General features: G+C 47.5%; 1 protein-coding gene across 5 annotated transcripts in view; it reads right to left on the bottom strand.

Moving 5' to 3' along the window:
* ST6GAL1 (ST6 beta-galactoside alpha-2,6-sialyltransferase 1) overlaps positions 1-14,557 on the bottom strand; it is a 121,007-nt gene that overhangs the window by 87,761 nt on the left and 18,689 nt on the right. For 2 of the 5 annotated variants that reach the window (XM_030329916.1, XM_030329919.1), the window contains exon 2: positions 4,856-4,986. The exons of 2 other annotated variants lie outside the window; for them this stretch is intronic. The gene's annotated coding sequence lies outside the window, so the exon portion shown is untranslated. Of the gene's footprint in view, positions 1-2,227; positions 2,433-4,855; positions 4,987-14,557 lie in introns of all 5 variants that reach the window. One more of the 5 variants, XM_030329915.1, reaches the window with a different exon arrangement.

Genomic DNA, 14,557 nt, shown 5'->3' with positions numbered 1-14,557 from the left:
GGTAGTGCTGGGGGGGGGGGGGCAATGTAAGATGGCACTGCCACTCTAGGAAACAATTTGGCAGCTTCTTAAAAAGTTCAACATACACCCGCCATCTGGCCCAGCCATCGCACTCTTAGGTACTGATGAAAGAAAAAGAATCCATAGGTCCCCACAACATTTTTTCACAAATGCTTATAGGGGCTTTATTTTAATGGCCCCAAATTGGCAACAACCCAAATGTCTGTTAATAGATAAAAGGATAAACCGAGAGTAGTATTTCCGTACAGCAGGACCCTATTCGGCAATAAAGGCATGAACCACTTCCGCACACGACGCAGACGAATGTCAGAATGATTAAGGAGGGCACTGACTGTGATGAGCACCGGGTGGCGTATGGAGGTCAGGAATCACTATATTGTACACCTGAAACTAACATTACACTGTATGTTTACTAACTGGAGTTGAGATAAAACTTAAATTAAAACTTAAAAGCGATCATGCTGAGTGTAAGAAGAACACGTGCTGTATGATGCTATTTACTTAAAGTTCTAGAAAACGCACGCGAATCTGCAGTGATAGAATGCAGATTAGGGGCTGCGTGGGGCTGGGAGGCAGGACAGAGAGAGGGGGAAGAGGGAAGGATAAGGTGAAGGAGGAAACTTTGAGTGCTAATGATTATGCTCATTAACTTGACTGCGCAGAGAATTTCATGAGTGTAAACATGCGTCAAAACTCATCAAGTTGTGCAGTTTATTTTTTTTAATTTTTTTTTTATGTTTTATTTATTTTTGAGAGAGAGACAGAGCACGAACGGGGGAGGGTCAGAGAGAGAGGGAGACACAGAATCTGAAACAGGCTCCAGGCTCTGAGCTGTCAGCACAGAGCCCGATGCGGGGCTCGAACTCACAGACTGCGAGATCACGACCTGAGCCAAAGTCGGTCGCCCAACCGACTGAGCCACCCAGGTGCCCCCAAGTTGTGCAGTTTAAATAAGTGCAGGTTGTTGTTAGGATTCAATAGAGCTGCAGGGAGAAAATCACAGGTACCATTTAACAGGCATCTACTTTGTGGGAAGAGCAGGACACAAATAATTATTAATCTTCACTCATTTTACAGATGAGGAAACTGAGTCAGAAAAGCCAGGTAGTCGTGCAGCTATGGTCAAGCGAGGTTTACACCCAGTTCAAATGGCCTCAAAGCTGGGGCACTTTTCTCCGTATGGTGAGTTGTTCCGACAGTGGGGGAGCTTCCAGCAAGAAGCCAGAAATGATACACCTCGGCCTCAACAAGACCTCTAGGAAGGTTGACAACAGAGGAGGATGAAGAGCTGGCATCACAGAGATGCCAGGGGATCTTTGACATCATTGAGAGGACACCCTCTGCCTTCTGGGTGGCCACTGCCACAAATTCCTCCACTAGCCAAACCCCGCCCATCACAGGTTTGGGGCCAGACAAGCCAAGGCAGGAAATGGGCTGTACCTGCCTCTGGGAACATTCTTCCCCGTGCAGCCAGAGTGGTTTGGTGTGAAAGACCCTGGCCAGACATTCAGCACAGACTCCAGCTCCACCTGTGTCACCGACAAGGCTCTTCCCCTTTCTGGGCCTCCGTTTCCTCAAATGGAAGATGTGAAGGCCCACCGACCAGCTTTCCAAGGACCTCTTTCAGCCCTGACTCGTGTTCTGAGCGCCCTGCTGAAGTGAGTTTTTCCTGCCTCTGGAACTGATCAGGTGCCACAAAGGAAAAGGATTCCTGATTATCTACAGAACTGTACACGCCACACCTCCCTCAACCCCAGTCCCACAAAGACGCCTGTCCCACTCAGCAGTGCCTTCCCAGATCTCCCCCTCTGGCCACTCTGCCTCCTCCCCTCAGCGCTACCCTTCTGCAGGAATCTTCCCAAGACTCTGGCCCACCATTTGCTGCTTTGCTCTGCAGTTAGCAGGGGGAGCACCGAAGACTCAATTTTGGGGGGGTCTGGGAGCCCTGGGACACGCAGACCCTTGAGACAATTTCTCCCTTTAGAATTCTTGGAAATGGTGTATGGCTGTGGGCTAACAGACGTCGGGTACCGTGTCGATGTAGGAGGGCTCCTCCCCCGGTCCCCTGCCATACCAGTGCGCTCAAGGCCCAGCCAGGATCTCCCGACAGAACAGGCCACGAGATGTGGCTAGGCACCCAATCGGCTTTCGGTAACTACCTATGACACTGAAGTAAATCCCTCTTGCCAGAGGAATAATCACTCACCCAAACATGGAGGAAAACCGAGCACATCCACCTCAGTATGTTCGCCTGGCAAAAGCGCATGGAGCCCAGAGGCTGAGAGGGCCTCTGCTTCCAAATGACTCAGAGACCTGGGGCCACCACATGAGTGAGGGGACGATGCTAAAGAATTCTATGGATGCTCCCAGCTCTGATGCTATCTTGCTGTAGAATGAAGAGTCCATGGTATCTGAAAGGAACAGTGTGGCCTTTTGTCAAGCCCCAAGCATGCAGCTGCAGCTGCTCACATAGCCTCAGAGATGGAATGATGTACCCCGAGGGAAGGGACCCTGCCTGTTGGAACCGCATCAGCATCATCCGGAAACGCCCTCTCCTGGAGGCGAGCACTTGCCGTGAAAAGCATCCGCTAGAGCTGTGGAGTCACAGCAGGCTGAGTTTACATCTCTGTTGCCTGTGGGCTGTGAAATGTTGGGCAAGTCTCTTTACCTCCACGAGAGACTCCATTTCCACATCTGCCTCGTGGGGATGGAAAACCCTATTATCCTGTTAGGCCACTGCAGAACTAAATGAGATTCCGCAGACAAGAGTACAAGCACAGTGCCTAGAGCCGTCACCGACCCTCTCCTGCCCTCCCTCGTACACACAGGTAAGTCCCCAGACTAGCATCTGCCCAGGTGATTTCAGTGGAAAACCAAACCCCTGATGAGGAAGGGGACTTAACTGCAAGCACACCGGAGAAGCCCCACATGCACGAAGGCTATGGCAGCAGACGCACGGGAAGGGGTCTGAGAAAGGTGGAGGCAGGGACGGCCCCTGAGACCATCCACCACGTCCCCTTAACCATGGCACACAAGGGCTCAGTGATCAGGAGGTCTCCAGAGCCGTGCCCCATCCCACCAGCCTGGTTCCCCGCCTCCCCAGGAGGAGCACGTACCTTCCCATCGGCCACCCACCGCCAGTCACCAGCTGTGCGACCTGGCTTCTTAAAATGAGGGCTTTGGACCAAATGGCCTCTCCAGTCCTTCCCACCTTTCTAATTCTCTGAACTACGATTCTACAAAGTGAACTGGTGCCTAATTGATGCCCCACCTTCTCCCTATCCCCTTCCCCGGAATACATGGGGCGCGGGTGGGGAGGCAGGGAGCCCAAAGGTTCCAGGAAAGTAGAGGGAGAAGGGCAGAGGCTGGGGCTCCATTATGCTAATTTAATTAGCTCTAATCTGCCCACAGCAGGGCCTTGAAGAAAGAGGCTTTTGTTTCAATTTTTACATTTGGCAGGAAGTGCTCCTCCTCCTCCTCCTCCCCCCTCATACCCTCCTGTAGAATTTAAGAGTCAAAAGCTCTAATTTCAGTCCTGGCTCTCACATGTAGCCATGCTGGGCCTTCCTTTTCACACTTCTTTGACCGACTCCTTGATTTTTCCAGGAAGGAAATATGCCCCAGATGTCCATGAGTAAATGGAGAGTTTTTATCTGCCCTTACAAAAGGGTGTCAGTAATTCACAGATTTCCCAAGAAGCGAGAGCCAAGGCGTGGGGAAAGGCCAGCAGACTTCTCTCCACTGAGAAACCAAAGGTTTACCAATCACCTAAGCCCCCTCCCACGGGCAGGGAGCCTCACGACCGCCTCATGGGATGATTAGAACAGAAATCTCATCCGTTCATCCATTCTGCTAATGCTCATTGAGCAGTACTCTCCACAGGAGAGGAAGGACAAGGAAGATGCACAGGACAGTGACTTGCTTCATGCCTCCCAGCCTGTCGGTGGTAGAACGAGCAAGTAAGCTGAATCTCCAAAACCAAAAAGCCCTGGCTTATAAAACTGGCTAACTTCGGCAGTGTAAACTTCCCCACCGTGGCCAATCTCTAGCTGTCAACAGTTTTTAACAAGCAGTTTGCAAAACTCCTGAATATTTAAAAATCGGCTCTCTGAGAGTGCCCAGACTAGCAGCAAATTCTCCGGGCTCCTAATTAAGGGTTCTTTCGGCCTCACCTCTCTACTTCTGTGCAGGGGGCGGCAACATGCCGTGGGGGCTGAAGGACTGAAGGAGTAACCTTAATGAAAATTATCTGAAGGACTGTCAGCAGGAGTAGGATTTCAGGCCTGTTTTATTCTCTTCCATGTCAGTATTTCTCCAGGTGTCCTATGAGCACATATTACCTTTACAATCAGAACATATTTAGGTAATTAGTCATTTTTTAGTGAGCTTAGCGGAATGCTTTATAATAACCTCCTCACATCATTTTGGTCATTCTGTCTCCCTTGGTTGTGAGACAGAGAGAAAGAGAAAGTATCCTAAGAGCTCAAGCTCCCTCGCAGAACAGAGCAGGTGCCCCCTAAGTTAAGCCATTCACGTGAATCCCGTGCAGTCTTACCTGGAGGATAAATTCATCCCCTCTGGAGTTCAAATTTCACCAGCAACTGAGAAAAACACAACTCCCCGTTAAGATTCCAAAAGCCCTGCTCGGAAAAATCAAAGCCTCTGCAGCCACCAAGTGACCTTGCCCCTCAACGGGCTGAGGTAGAAGCAGGTGGTTTATACTAGAAACAACTGCTCCTTCTCCCTTGAGCTTTAGAGGGAGAGGTTTCCAGCACCTCCAAAGAGGAGGCGTTCTGCCCTCTCTGTCCCCAAGCTGGGATTCAAGGGGTCTTACCTCACTGCTGGGACAGAGGCTGGGCACCAGGGCGTGGGCACGCTCAAGGAGGCCAATTCATTTCAGCTGGGGCTCACTGCTTCTCTGTGGGCTGCTGGCCGCAGAGCTCTGCACAATCGGCTCTACCTCACCTACAGAGGAAACACACACACACACACGCACACACGCACACACAGAAAAGTTGCCGACAAAGCACCAGAAGCGCATTATGTTAACACATGCAGGAGGGCTAGCCCCCTTCCTCCTCCCACTCCTGGCCCTGGTCACTCGTGACACCTCAGAGCCCCTTCCAGAACTACAGCCCCACCTGAAACAGCCAGGCACCTTTCCAGGACCCAAACTGCCCATCTATTCACCCAGACCTACCCCTTCGGGGGCTGTGCAATTTCACTGAGCTCTAGATGAAGCAAAGCAAATTCTACCACAGTCACTTAATCCTGTGCTACTTGCTATTATTAGTAAGAAAAGCAAGAAAAAGAAAAGTACAGTTCTGGCCCCAAGTCTCGTGTTTAGATAAGGCTTATGGATACCTGATTTCAATCAACGAACACATCCAACTTGCTCACAGTCTCCCTTTGACCCACAGTATGTTGTTTGGAATGTTACGAATGTGAATTCAATTCCCGATTTATTTTGAGAGCATTTTTAACGGAAACTAAATTTTCAGTCCATATATTATTGTAGCTGTCTGGGTGAACAGCATGTTTTTCAAGCAATTGTTTTTTTTCCCAGGATCAAAGAAATTTGTGTTTAATCTAGAGACTTCAGAAAATATAATTAAGTCAACAGAAGGAAAAAAATTACCTATTCCTCTCCACCCAAGATAACTACAGATAACACACTCTTCCTGGTTTTATTTGGTTATCCAGATCTTTCACAAAGCTGCAATAAAGCTAGGCATGACTTGGTTCTGTGTCATCAGCGTTCTCCTGCAGCCCCATTGTAACAGTGATATAACTTGCACCTACGTGGCTATAAATGTTACCCCACCCCCAAAGGCTGGCCATCTCCAATGTTTTTATGGTAATTACAAAGAGTGCTTAAAAGTAAATCTTTGGGGAAATCCAAGGTTATTTCCTTAAGGCCCGGTCAAAGAGTTTCCAAATGTCTCATCTTGGAATGCTGCCTCCAGGACTTCTGTGCCATATAAGCCGCTCTCAGCCATGGAGAAGGGTGCCCATTCCTCCCCTGCTCCTTCCCCAGGGCCGCCTGGCCCCTCCCTCACCCACATCCTGGCTCACCACGGGTAACACTGGCAGTGGAAATGAGAGTGGAGTGCCAGCCGTGTGGATTCTCACTTTTCATGTTCACATTCAGCTTAGCCCAAATAGAAGATAAGACCTACTGATTAAATGCACTCCCCTAATCAAGCCTGGGGAGGGGGTACCTGAGTGAGAACGGTAAGGAGCAAAAGGTGGGAAACCCCCTGAGGGATAGAGACGAGTGGTAACACACAAGCATGGTGTCCAGGGGGAAGAGACCCTGAGATGCCATGAGAAACAACAGTCATCCCCATGAGACTTCAGACACTGATAGAAGTTTCATCATCAGATGAAAGTGAAGATGAAATGAGCCATTGAGGGGGTGGAAATGTCAAGGTCCCACAAAGACTCAGGGCAGAGCAGAGCAAAGGACAAAGGCATCAGCTGACATGGAAAAATAAAAAGTCACTTGCAGCATATGGGCACTTCGCTGCTGTCTGTAATTAATGCTGACAAAACAGCAGGAGCCAAAGTCTCCGTGGGGAGACTGGGTCAGGCTGGGACGAGATCTCTACCTGCAAACCGCAGCTGAGCTGGTGGCCACCTGGGAGCCTGCTGGTAATGAGCCTTCCCCAGGGAACAAAAGCAAGGGGCTCCCAGGGCTGGTGGACTCTGGGGCTGCTGACTCACCTGCCCTCTTCCCAGGAGGGAGGCCCCCCTCCCCATCTCTAGCTAGACTCTCTTACCCCACCTTTTGCTCCAGGCCAAACCTTCACCGAGACAGGGATAGTTCGCCCCATCATCTGTCCAAACAGACTTCCTGGATTTCTGCGGCCCTGTGACCTAGGCAAAGACCCTGAGAAGCCTAGTCTCGTGCCCCTTCCCAGCTGATCAGCACCCCCTGCCTCTCCACCCCATGCACCTGCACCCCAGTCACGGCAATCTGCCGACTGATGAGGGAATGTGGGGGCTCCACTAATGCTACTTAAATCCTTTGTCAGATGGCTTGCAGACCTCCAGTACTATTCAAATGCTCAAGTCATTCTGCCAGGTCTTCCTGCTACCCAACCCACACTCATACCTGGGCAGTCCCCAGATGGACACAGGGTAGAACTTTGACTCAAAAGCAACTCACCCATAAGGGTGCTGGACCAATCAGTACTTTCAAAGTTGCAACGGTGACCAAAGACTACAGTCAGCTCACGGGGAATCGTAGGGCTAGAAGAAGTGAATGCCATGCACAAGACCAAGTGATGGGGCCGTGGGGCCCTGCAGAAGGAGAGGAAGCTGGCCCACAAAGAGAGGGCAGAGGCCCAGAGAGAGGCAGACAGGAAACTGTGCAGGTCCAGAGAGAGCAGACGCTTGGTGACGTTCAAGAGACTGCAAAGCTCATCTATACTTCCTACTTTTTCTTCCTATAAGCATCCCCCCGAATCCCCTCCATAAAGAGCTAGGTTTAGATAGGCTCTGGGGTCCCAGCTGACTCCGGCTCACTGAAGTCTTTCAGGGCCATGACTGAGAGCAGAGGGGCACTCCCAGCATCACCCAGTGCATGGCTTTGTAGTCGGGCTTTGGCCATCCATTGTGGCTACTCAAAGCCTTTTTTTTCCCCAGCTTCCTTCCCAAGTTTACGACTAGGTTTCTGATAGATGAGGCAACTAGATGGGCCAGTCTTAGACTGCAAGTACAACTTGTTCTTAGCAGAAACATGAGAAATAAACAATTACAACAGTAATAACAAGAGCTTTTTCTATTTGAAGGCTTTTCTATTAAGTGGCTCATACTAACTCCTATCACCCTACCAGTGTGATCCATTCAGCTGGCCACAGAGTCCCCATGTCCCTCGAGCCACCTGTATATGCCTGTGCTTCCTCACAGTGTTAATACATTGAATTCATGCCCCACTGTAATCTGTGTGTCTTCCGCTCCCTGCTCCCTGCTCAAATCCCACATGAATCACTGGCTTAATATCTGGATTTGGTTTCACTGCTTTTGTCCCTCGGCCTAACCAGCCAAAGTTTGCCTCCAAAACTTCCTCGTGCTAGAGGCCTCTACTCTGCTCTATCGCTCCCTGCCCTCACTCCTGCCTGCACTGTTCCCCGACCTTACAGCCCCTGGCACCTCCTCAGCCAAGGCCCTCGGTCAGCCCGGAAGCCTCAGAAGATGATTCTAAGGAAGAAAGCAGAGAAATGAGACGCTGCCTTGGCCTCACTGACTCCCTCATGCTGCATGCAGGTGTTTCCTTTCAGACGTACAACGTGTGGGCACTGACCACAGACCATAAACCAGGATTTAGAGAGCCCACCAAGAACCAAAGAAGTTCATAAAATGAGCCAAGAACATACACCTTAAGAATTTCATGGCCCAGCATCCTCCAGGCAAGGATCGTTACTAATGGGCTTGGTTCTGAGTCAGAGAATGGGTCAGCCTATCCCAGGGGTAGGCTGGGCCCAAGTCCCTGGCTTAAATGCATGATCATCATAAGGCACACAGGAGCCCTGGAGTAAAAGATAACCCTGTGAACCCTCCATCCATTATTCCACATTATCTGGAAAGTGAGCGACCGAGCGACCGTTCCAATTGTTTGGATATGGAAGCTAAATTAGCTAAGAGCTTTGATTGATCCACACACATAAAACTTTCCAGGATCTGGGTCTCGACCCATTTGCTGAGCTCTGCGGTCAGATCAGAAGACACAGCACCCAAAACGCAAGAAGAATTTCTGCTAAAATCAGAAGACTTCCTGGTATATTTCTGTCTTCTCCTTCCCTCCCGAGCTCTTGTTTCTTCTGGATGGTTCATCTGTGGGGCCCAGACCCGACATTACAGGGCTCCTGTACTAGACCAAGGGTTAACCACAATAGTCCTCTATTTTTTTTTTTAAATGTTTTTAGCAACTACTACGTGCCAAGCACTTAATATACTAATTTATTCATTTATTCCTCACACAACCCTATGAGGCAAGGAGTGTTTTCTCCATTTTATTTTTTTTTTAATGTTCTTATTTATTTTGGAGAGAGAGAAGGAGAGAGAGAGACAGAGGGTGAGTGGGGGAGGGGCAGAGAGAGAGGGAGACAGAGAAACCGAAGCAGGCTCCAGGCTACGAGCTGTCAGCACAGAGCCCGACTCGGGGGCTCGAACTCGTGAGCCACGAGATCATGACCTGAACTGAAGTCGGATGCTCAACCGACGGAGTGCCCCAGATGCCTGTTTTTTCCATTTTCAGAGGAGGAAAAGGGCTGAAGGAACTAGGCCGGGCCCAAAGCTGGTAAGTGACCAAGACAGAATTCCACACGCCGGCCTGCCTCCCCAAGCTCTCTCATCAAAAGCTGAAATTAAACATGAGTTGAGCACTGAATACACGGGTTCTGACAAGAAAAGAAAATGCGTAAAGAATTCCTTTTCAAAGAATCAGAAAAAGGAAGGTCCTCTGCCACTGCCATGTGCAAAACACCCATTCATTCTTGTTGTTAACACGTCGACAGCAAACAATCCTTCAGTTCTGACTGTGCCTATTTGAGCTGCCGGTGTGGATATACATGGAGAGGCTTGAGCCTATTTTAGTGTCAGAGCGATACCCATACATGATTTCAGGCCCTCCCCCAGCCCCCCAGCCCCGTAATCTTTGCCACCCAAACGCTATGACTTTCAGCTCTTTTACCTAATTCTAGAGTGAGCTCAGTATATATCTAAATAGCATGCTTATATGGCATTTTCTGTCAATGCTAGATATTATTCATTACTTCCGACTACAAAAAATGAGAATTTAGCTCGCTTTTATCCCATGTACCTCGTCTACTTCTTCTAATACAGTTATACCATTTTTTATTAAGTCGACACTAGAAGATATATTATCATGACCAGATAAATGACTGTTCACAGCCAGGCTCTGTGGTGTGTTATGATTCATTTCTTTCGTGTACATTCCTCAGCTGTCATTTCTGGAGGCCATTATTGTCTGTTTATTTGTTTAATCTTCTGTGTACCTATCACTAATTCAATCCTCAACTTTCCAACTTCTTTGTTTTTTTTTCTTGATGCTCTCCGTTCTGGAATCTTCTGTCCTCCTACTCCAACTTGAACCGGTTGCTCTCTGAGCTTAAAGGAAGACTCCATTTCTCCTGTCTTAAATACCCCCTAATCTTGAAGGAACACATCTAGAGGAGCTTCCTCAGAAAGGATGTATGGGAGGTAAAAGAATTGAGTTTTCTCACATCTGAAATGCCATTATTCCTCCCTCACGTTTGATTAATAATTTGCCTGACTATAAATGCTCAGTAGGATATAAATCCCTCTCAGAACCTTAAAGGTACAGCTCCATTCATTGCCTTCCAACTTCTAGTGTTGCCGTAGAATCTATTTCTTATATGTATTCTTATTCTTATTTTTATTCTATTTCTTATTCTTATTTGTAAGATTTCTATTCTTATATGTAATTACTTTGGGATTTTTTTTTTTGCTTGTGTCTTCAAGCTTTGCTTCTGGTTTATGTGGGTTTTTTTTTCCACAATGACGTGCTTTGATGCATGTCTTTTTTCATTCACAGCACTAGGCTCTCAAGCGAGTTTTTTCATCTAGAAGCCTATGTGCCTCAGTTCTCAGAGTTTTCCTTGTATTATTTCTTCGATAACTCTTTCTCTCTGTTGTCTCTATTCTTCTTTTGTATGTCCTCCTATTCAGATGTTGAACTTCTCCGAATGATCCTTTATTTTTCATTCCATAGCCCTTTTTAATTTTTTTTTTTTTTTTGGTTTCTAGCCTTTCTCCAAGATCTCTTCAACTTTGTATTCCAAATAGTCTACTGACTCATTGATTTCTGTCATACTTTTAATTTCCAAGAGTTCTTTGTTAGTCTCTGAATATTCCTTTTGTTGCACACCCGTCTTTATGTTATCACTGTGCTATCTTCACGGACACCAGTACTTACCGGTTTTGGTAAAATCTGCTTCTCTCCCTGCTCTGTCTCTATGTCTTGCGAGTTTCTTTTTATGTGGTCGTTGTTCGTCTCTTTTGGTTTCTGTGATTTAGGTTTTGAGCTTTTCTCAACGTCTGGTGATCCTCAGTGGTCTTTTTAAATTTACAAGTGAGACACTAAAGGGACCGGAAGCTCCACTTACATAGACAGAACTCTTACCACCGGAGGGCTGAGAGTAAGAATGCTAAATATCAATATCTATAGGCCTTTTCTCTTGGGCTGTTAAGTTTATGCAGAGAGGTCTCGTGACCAAGGAAAAGGAGGTGTACTCCTAGCTTGCCAGCACTGTGAGAACCAGCAACAACAAAAATGTTGGGGAGGGGTGGTCTCACTCTTCAGTAGGTAGACTTTTATTCATTCCCTCTGTTTCAGGAAGGCATCTCATGCATGCCCAACTCGGCTTGGCCTGCTGTGCCTGATCTTAATTAGGTCTTAAAACTGAGCTTGTTCTTGGAAAGATCCTTAAAAGAAATTTTAGTTACCAGGGAAAGAAAGAAAAAAACAACAACAAACTTGTTTTCCACAGAGTTTCCAAGGCCAGACATTTAGGAAAGCATTAACTACGGTTCACAATCACTTATCAGGAATCTTTGGAGGCCAGATAAGTGTTGGAATTCGGAATGCTTCATATTTTGGAAAAGTGCTGCGTTCCCTAAACTATATACTGCGTAACACCCACAGCAAGGGCAGGGCAGCTCCTCATAATAATGCGGATTCATGTTTCTGCAGCAAAACAAATGGATGCTTATTCTAAGTAGGTTAAATAAAGATTTATAAATAGCTGCACATTAGTCCAGACAGGTTTCGCCACCAAATGGGTTAAAAATAAAACTTGGTTTTCCCAGACGTTTGGATTTGGAAATCGCAGATAAGAGACTGTATGTGCATTTCCTATGCACCTCCCACACCTCCAGTCACACATGGGGTATTTTCACAGGGATTTTGTCAGGCTGTGGGGCTGCCCTCTTGCAATGAGATATGAAAAAAATGAGGCAAGGTGGAATGTGGGGTGGGGGGAGGCCAGGTTCAACAGGGAGAGCATCTAAGGGCACAGTCACTTAGAAAGCATGAGTCCCAGTTCTGTGCTAGCAAGCTCTGTTACTTTGAAAATGTTACTTAACCGCTCTGAGCCTCAATTTCCTCATCTCTAAATTGTGGGTTATTCCAACTAATTTTGAAGTGGTGTTGTGAAGATGAAGTTAAATTCACCTAACACCTATGTATTGTGCCCATTATTCCTGAGGCATTGCTCTGGGTTCTAGAAAAATAATTATGAACAAAAGAGACAAAGTCCCTGCCCTCGTAGAAACAACTTCTTAGTGAGAAGAGACACGGTAAACAAATCAGATGGCCATATGTGCCACTACAGAACAGCAAGGCAGGATAAAGGGGAGGGAACCAGGGGGGAGGAGAGAGAAGGCTGGTACCAGATTAATTTATATACGGTGGTCAGAGTGGCCTTTCAAATAAGGTGACATCTAATTAGAAACCTGAAGGAAAAGAAGGGGAACTCAATGACAGTGTATGAAGGAAGGGTGTTCCAACTGAGCAGAAGAGCAGTGCAAAGGCTCTGAGGAAAAAAAGGGGCTTTCTGTTTAAGGGACATGAAGTAAGACAGAATGGAGGGGCAGAAAATTATAGGAGCTGAAGTCTGTGAGGACCTGAGGACCAGATCATGCAGAACCCTGTTGACCCTTCTAAGAACTCTGGCTCTGAGTGAAACGAGAAGCCCTTGTTGGTTTCTGAGCAGAAAATGACATGATGCCTTTTAACATCATCACTCTAGTTGACGTTTGGAGGAGACCACAGAAGCAAAAATGTAAGAAAGAGGCCCAGTTGGGAAGCTCTTTGAATAATTAGAGATTGATGGGGCGCCTGGGTGGCTCAGTCGGTGGAGCGTCCGACTTCGGCTCAGGTCATGATCTCACAGTTTGTGGGTTCAAGCCCCGCGTCGGGCTCTGTGCTGACTGCTTGCTCAGAGCCTGGAGCCTGCTTCAGATTCTGTGTCTCCTTCTCTCTCTGTCCCTCCCCCACTCACACTTTGTCTCACTGTTTCTCAAAAATAAATAAAATGTAAACAAAAAAAATTTTTTTTTTAAATTAGAGATTGATCGGTCTTGGACCAGGGTGAATTTAGTGGATCAAGCAAGGAGTTGGTTTCTTGATTTACTTTGCAAGGGCAGCTGACGTGGTTTGCTGATAGCCTGGATCCAGCATGAGAAAATCAGAATCAAGAGTGACTCCACAGTTTGAAACCCTAGCAACTGGAAGATGAAGCTGTCACCCCCTGAAGTGGGGATGGCTGCGTTGGAGGGAAAAGTTCAGTCTTGAACTTGTCATCATTGAGATGTCTATTAGACATCCCAGGAAATGTGGTGAATAGGTGACTGAAGACAGGAGTACAGTGTTTGGGGGTCAAGGTCTGAGATGGAGCTACAAAGAGGGTCGCTGACATATGGATGGTAGGAGAGCACCAGGGAGTAAGGAGACAGAGAAGAAGTCAAGTCCAAGCACTGCTCCCTGACACGCTCCAAAGCGAACAAGTGAAGATGAGCCAACAAAAGAGACTGAGCAGAAGCCAGTGACAGAAGAGGAGAACCAAAGGGTGTGGTGTTCCAGAAGCCCAGAGAAAGTACTTTTTTAAGGGAAATGGAATAACCAACCGTACCAAATGCTGCTGATAAATCAAGGTAAGGGCTGAGACTTGACCACTGGAATGGACAATGTGGAGGTCACCGGTGAACCTGACAGGTGTGGTTTTTGTGGAGTGATGGAGGCAAAACATGGATTTGACTGGGCTTAAATCATGAGAGCAGAGGAACTACAGGGAGCAAGCGCAGATGATTCCTTCAAGGAACAAAAAACGAGACAGCAGCGGGAGGAGTAGATGAGGTTAAGGGAAGAAGCACGTGCGCAATATGCACGTGAGTGGGTTTCAGTGGGAGGAACAACAGCCAGGGATAGACAGATGGGGTGGGCAGATGGGAATGGTCCAGCAGAAAGAGAGAAACATTGGGAAGAGAAGGGAATATTGCTGGAGTCATGTCCTTAATTAAGTAAAGGGAACAGGATGCAGCACACAAGTGGAGGGGTTGGTCTTATGTAGGAGCAGAAACAAGTCATTCTCCAAGGTAACGGGCAGAAAGAAGAATTTGGTGGTGGGAAGGTGTGAAAGTTCTCTGATTGCCATTAGTTTCTCAGGTAAGTGGAAACCGAGGTTCTGACTAAGAGTAAGGATGGGAGAAGAGGTGTTAAAGGTTTGAAGACAGAGAAAAAGCTGTGAACAGTCACCTAGAGAATCGCAGTGGTTCTCAGCCAAGGCTGCCCATTAGAATCAACAACAGAGCTTTTAAAAAAAAATTTTAATGTTTATTTATTTCTGAGACAGAGCACGAGTGGGGAAGGGGCAGAGAAAGAGAGGGAGACACAGAATCCGAAACAGATTCCAGGCTCTGAGCTGTCAGCCCAGAGCCCGACACAGGGCTCGAACTCACAAACTGTGAGATCATGACCTGAGCCGAAGTC

Source organism: Lynx canadensis, chromosome C2, assembly GCF_007474595.2.
Source record: "Lynx canadensis isolate LIC74 chromosome C2, mLynCan4.pri.v2, whole genome shotgun sequence".
NCBI lineage: Eukaryota > Metazoa > Chordata > Mammalia > Carnivora > Felidae > Lynx > Lynx canadensis.
The sequence above is the reverse complement of the archived record's forward strand: the minus strand, read 5'-3'. Positions and strand labels throughout refer to the sequence as shown.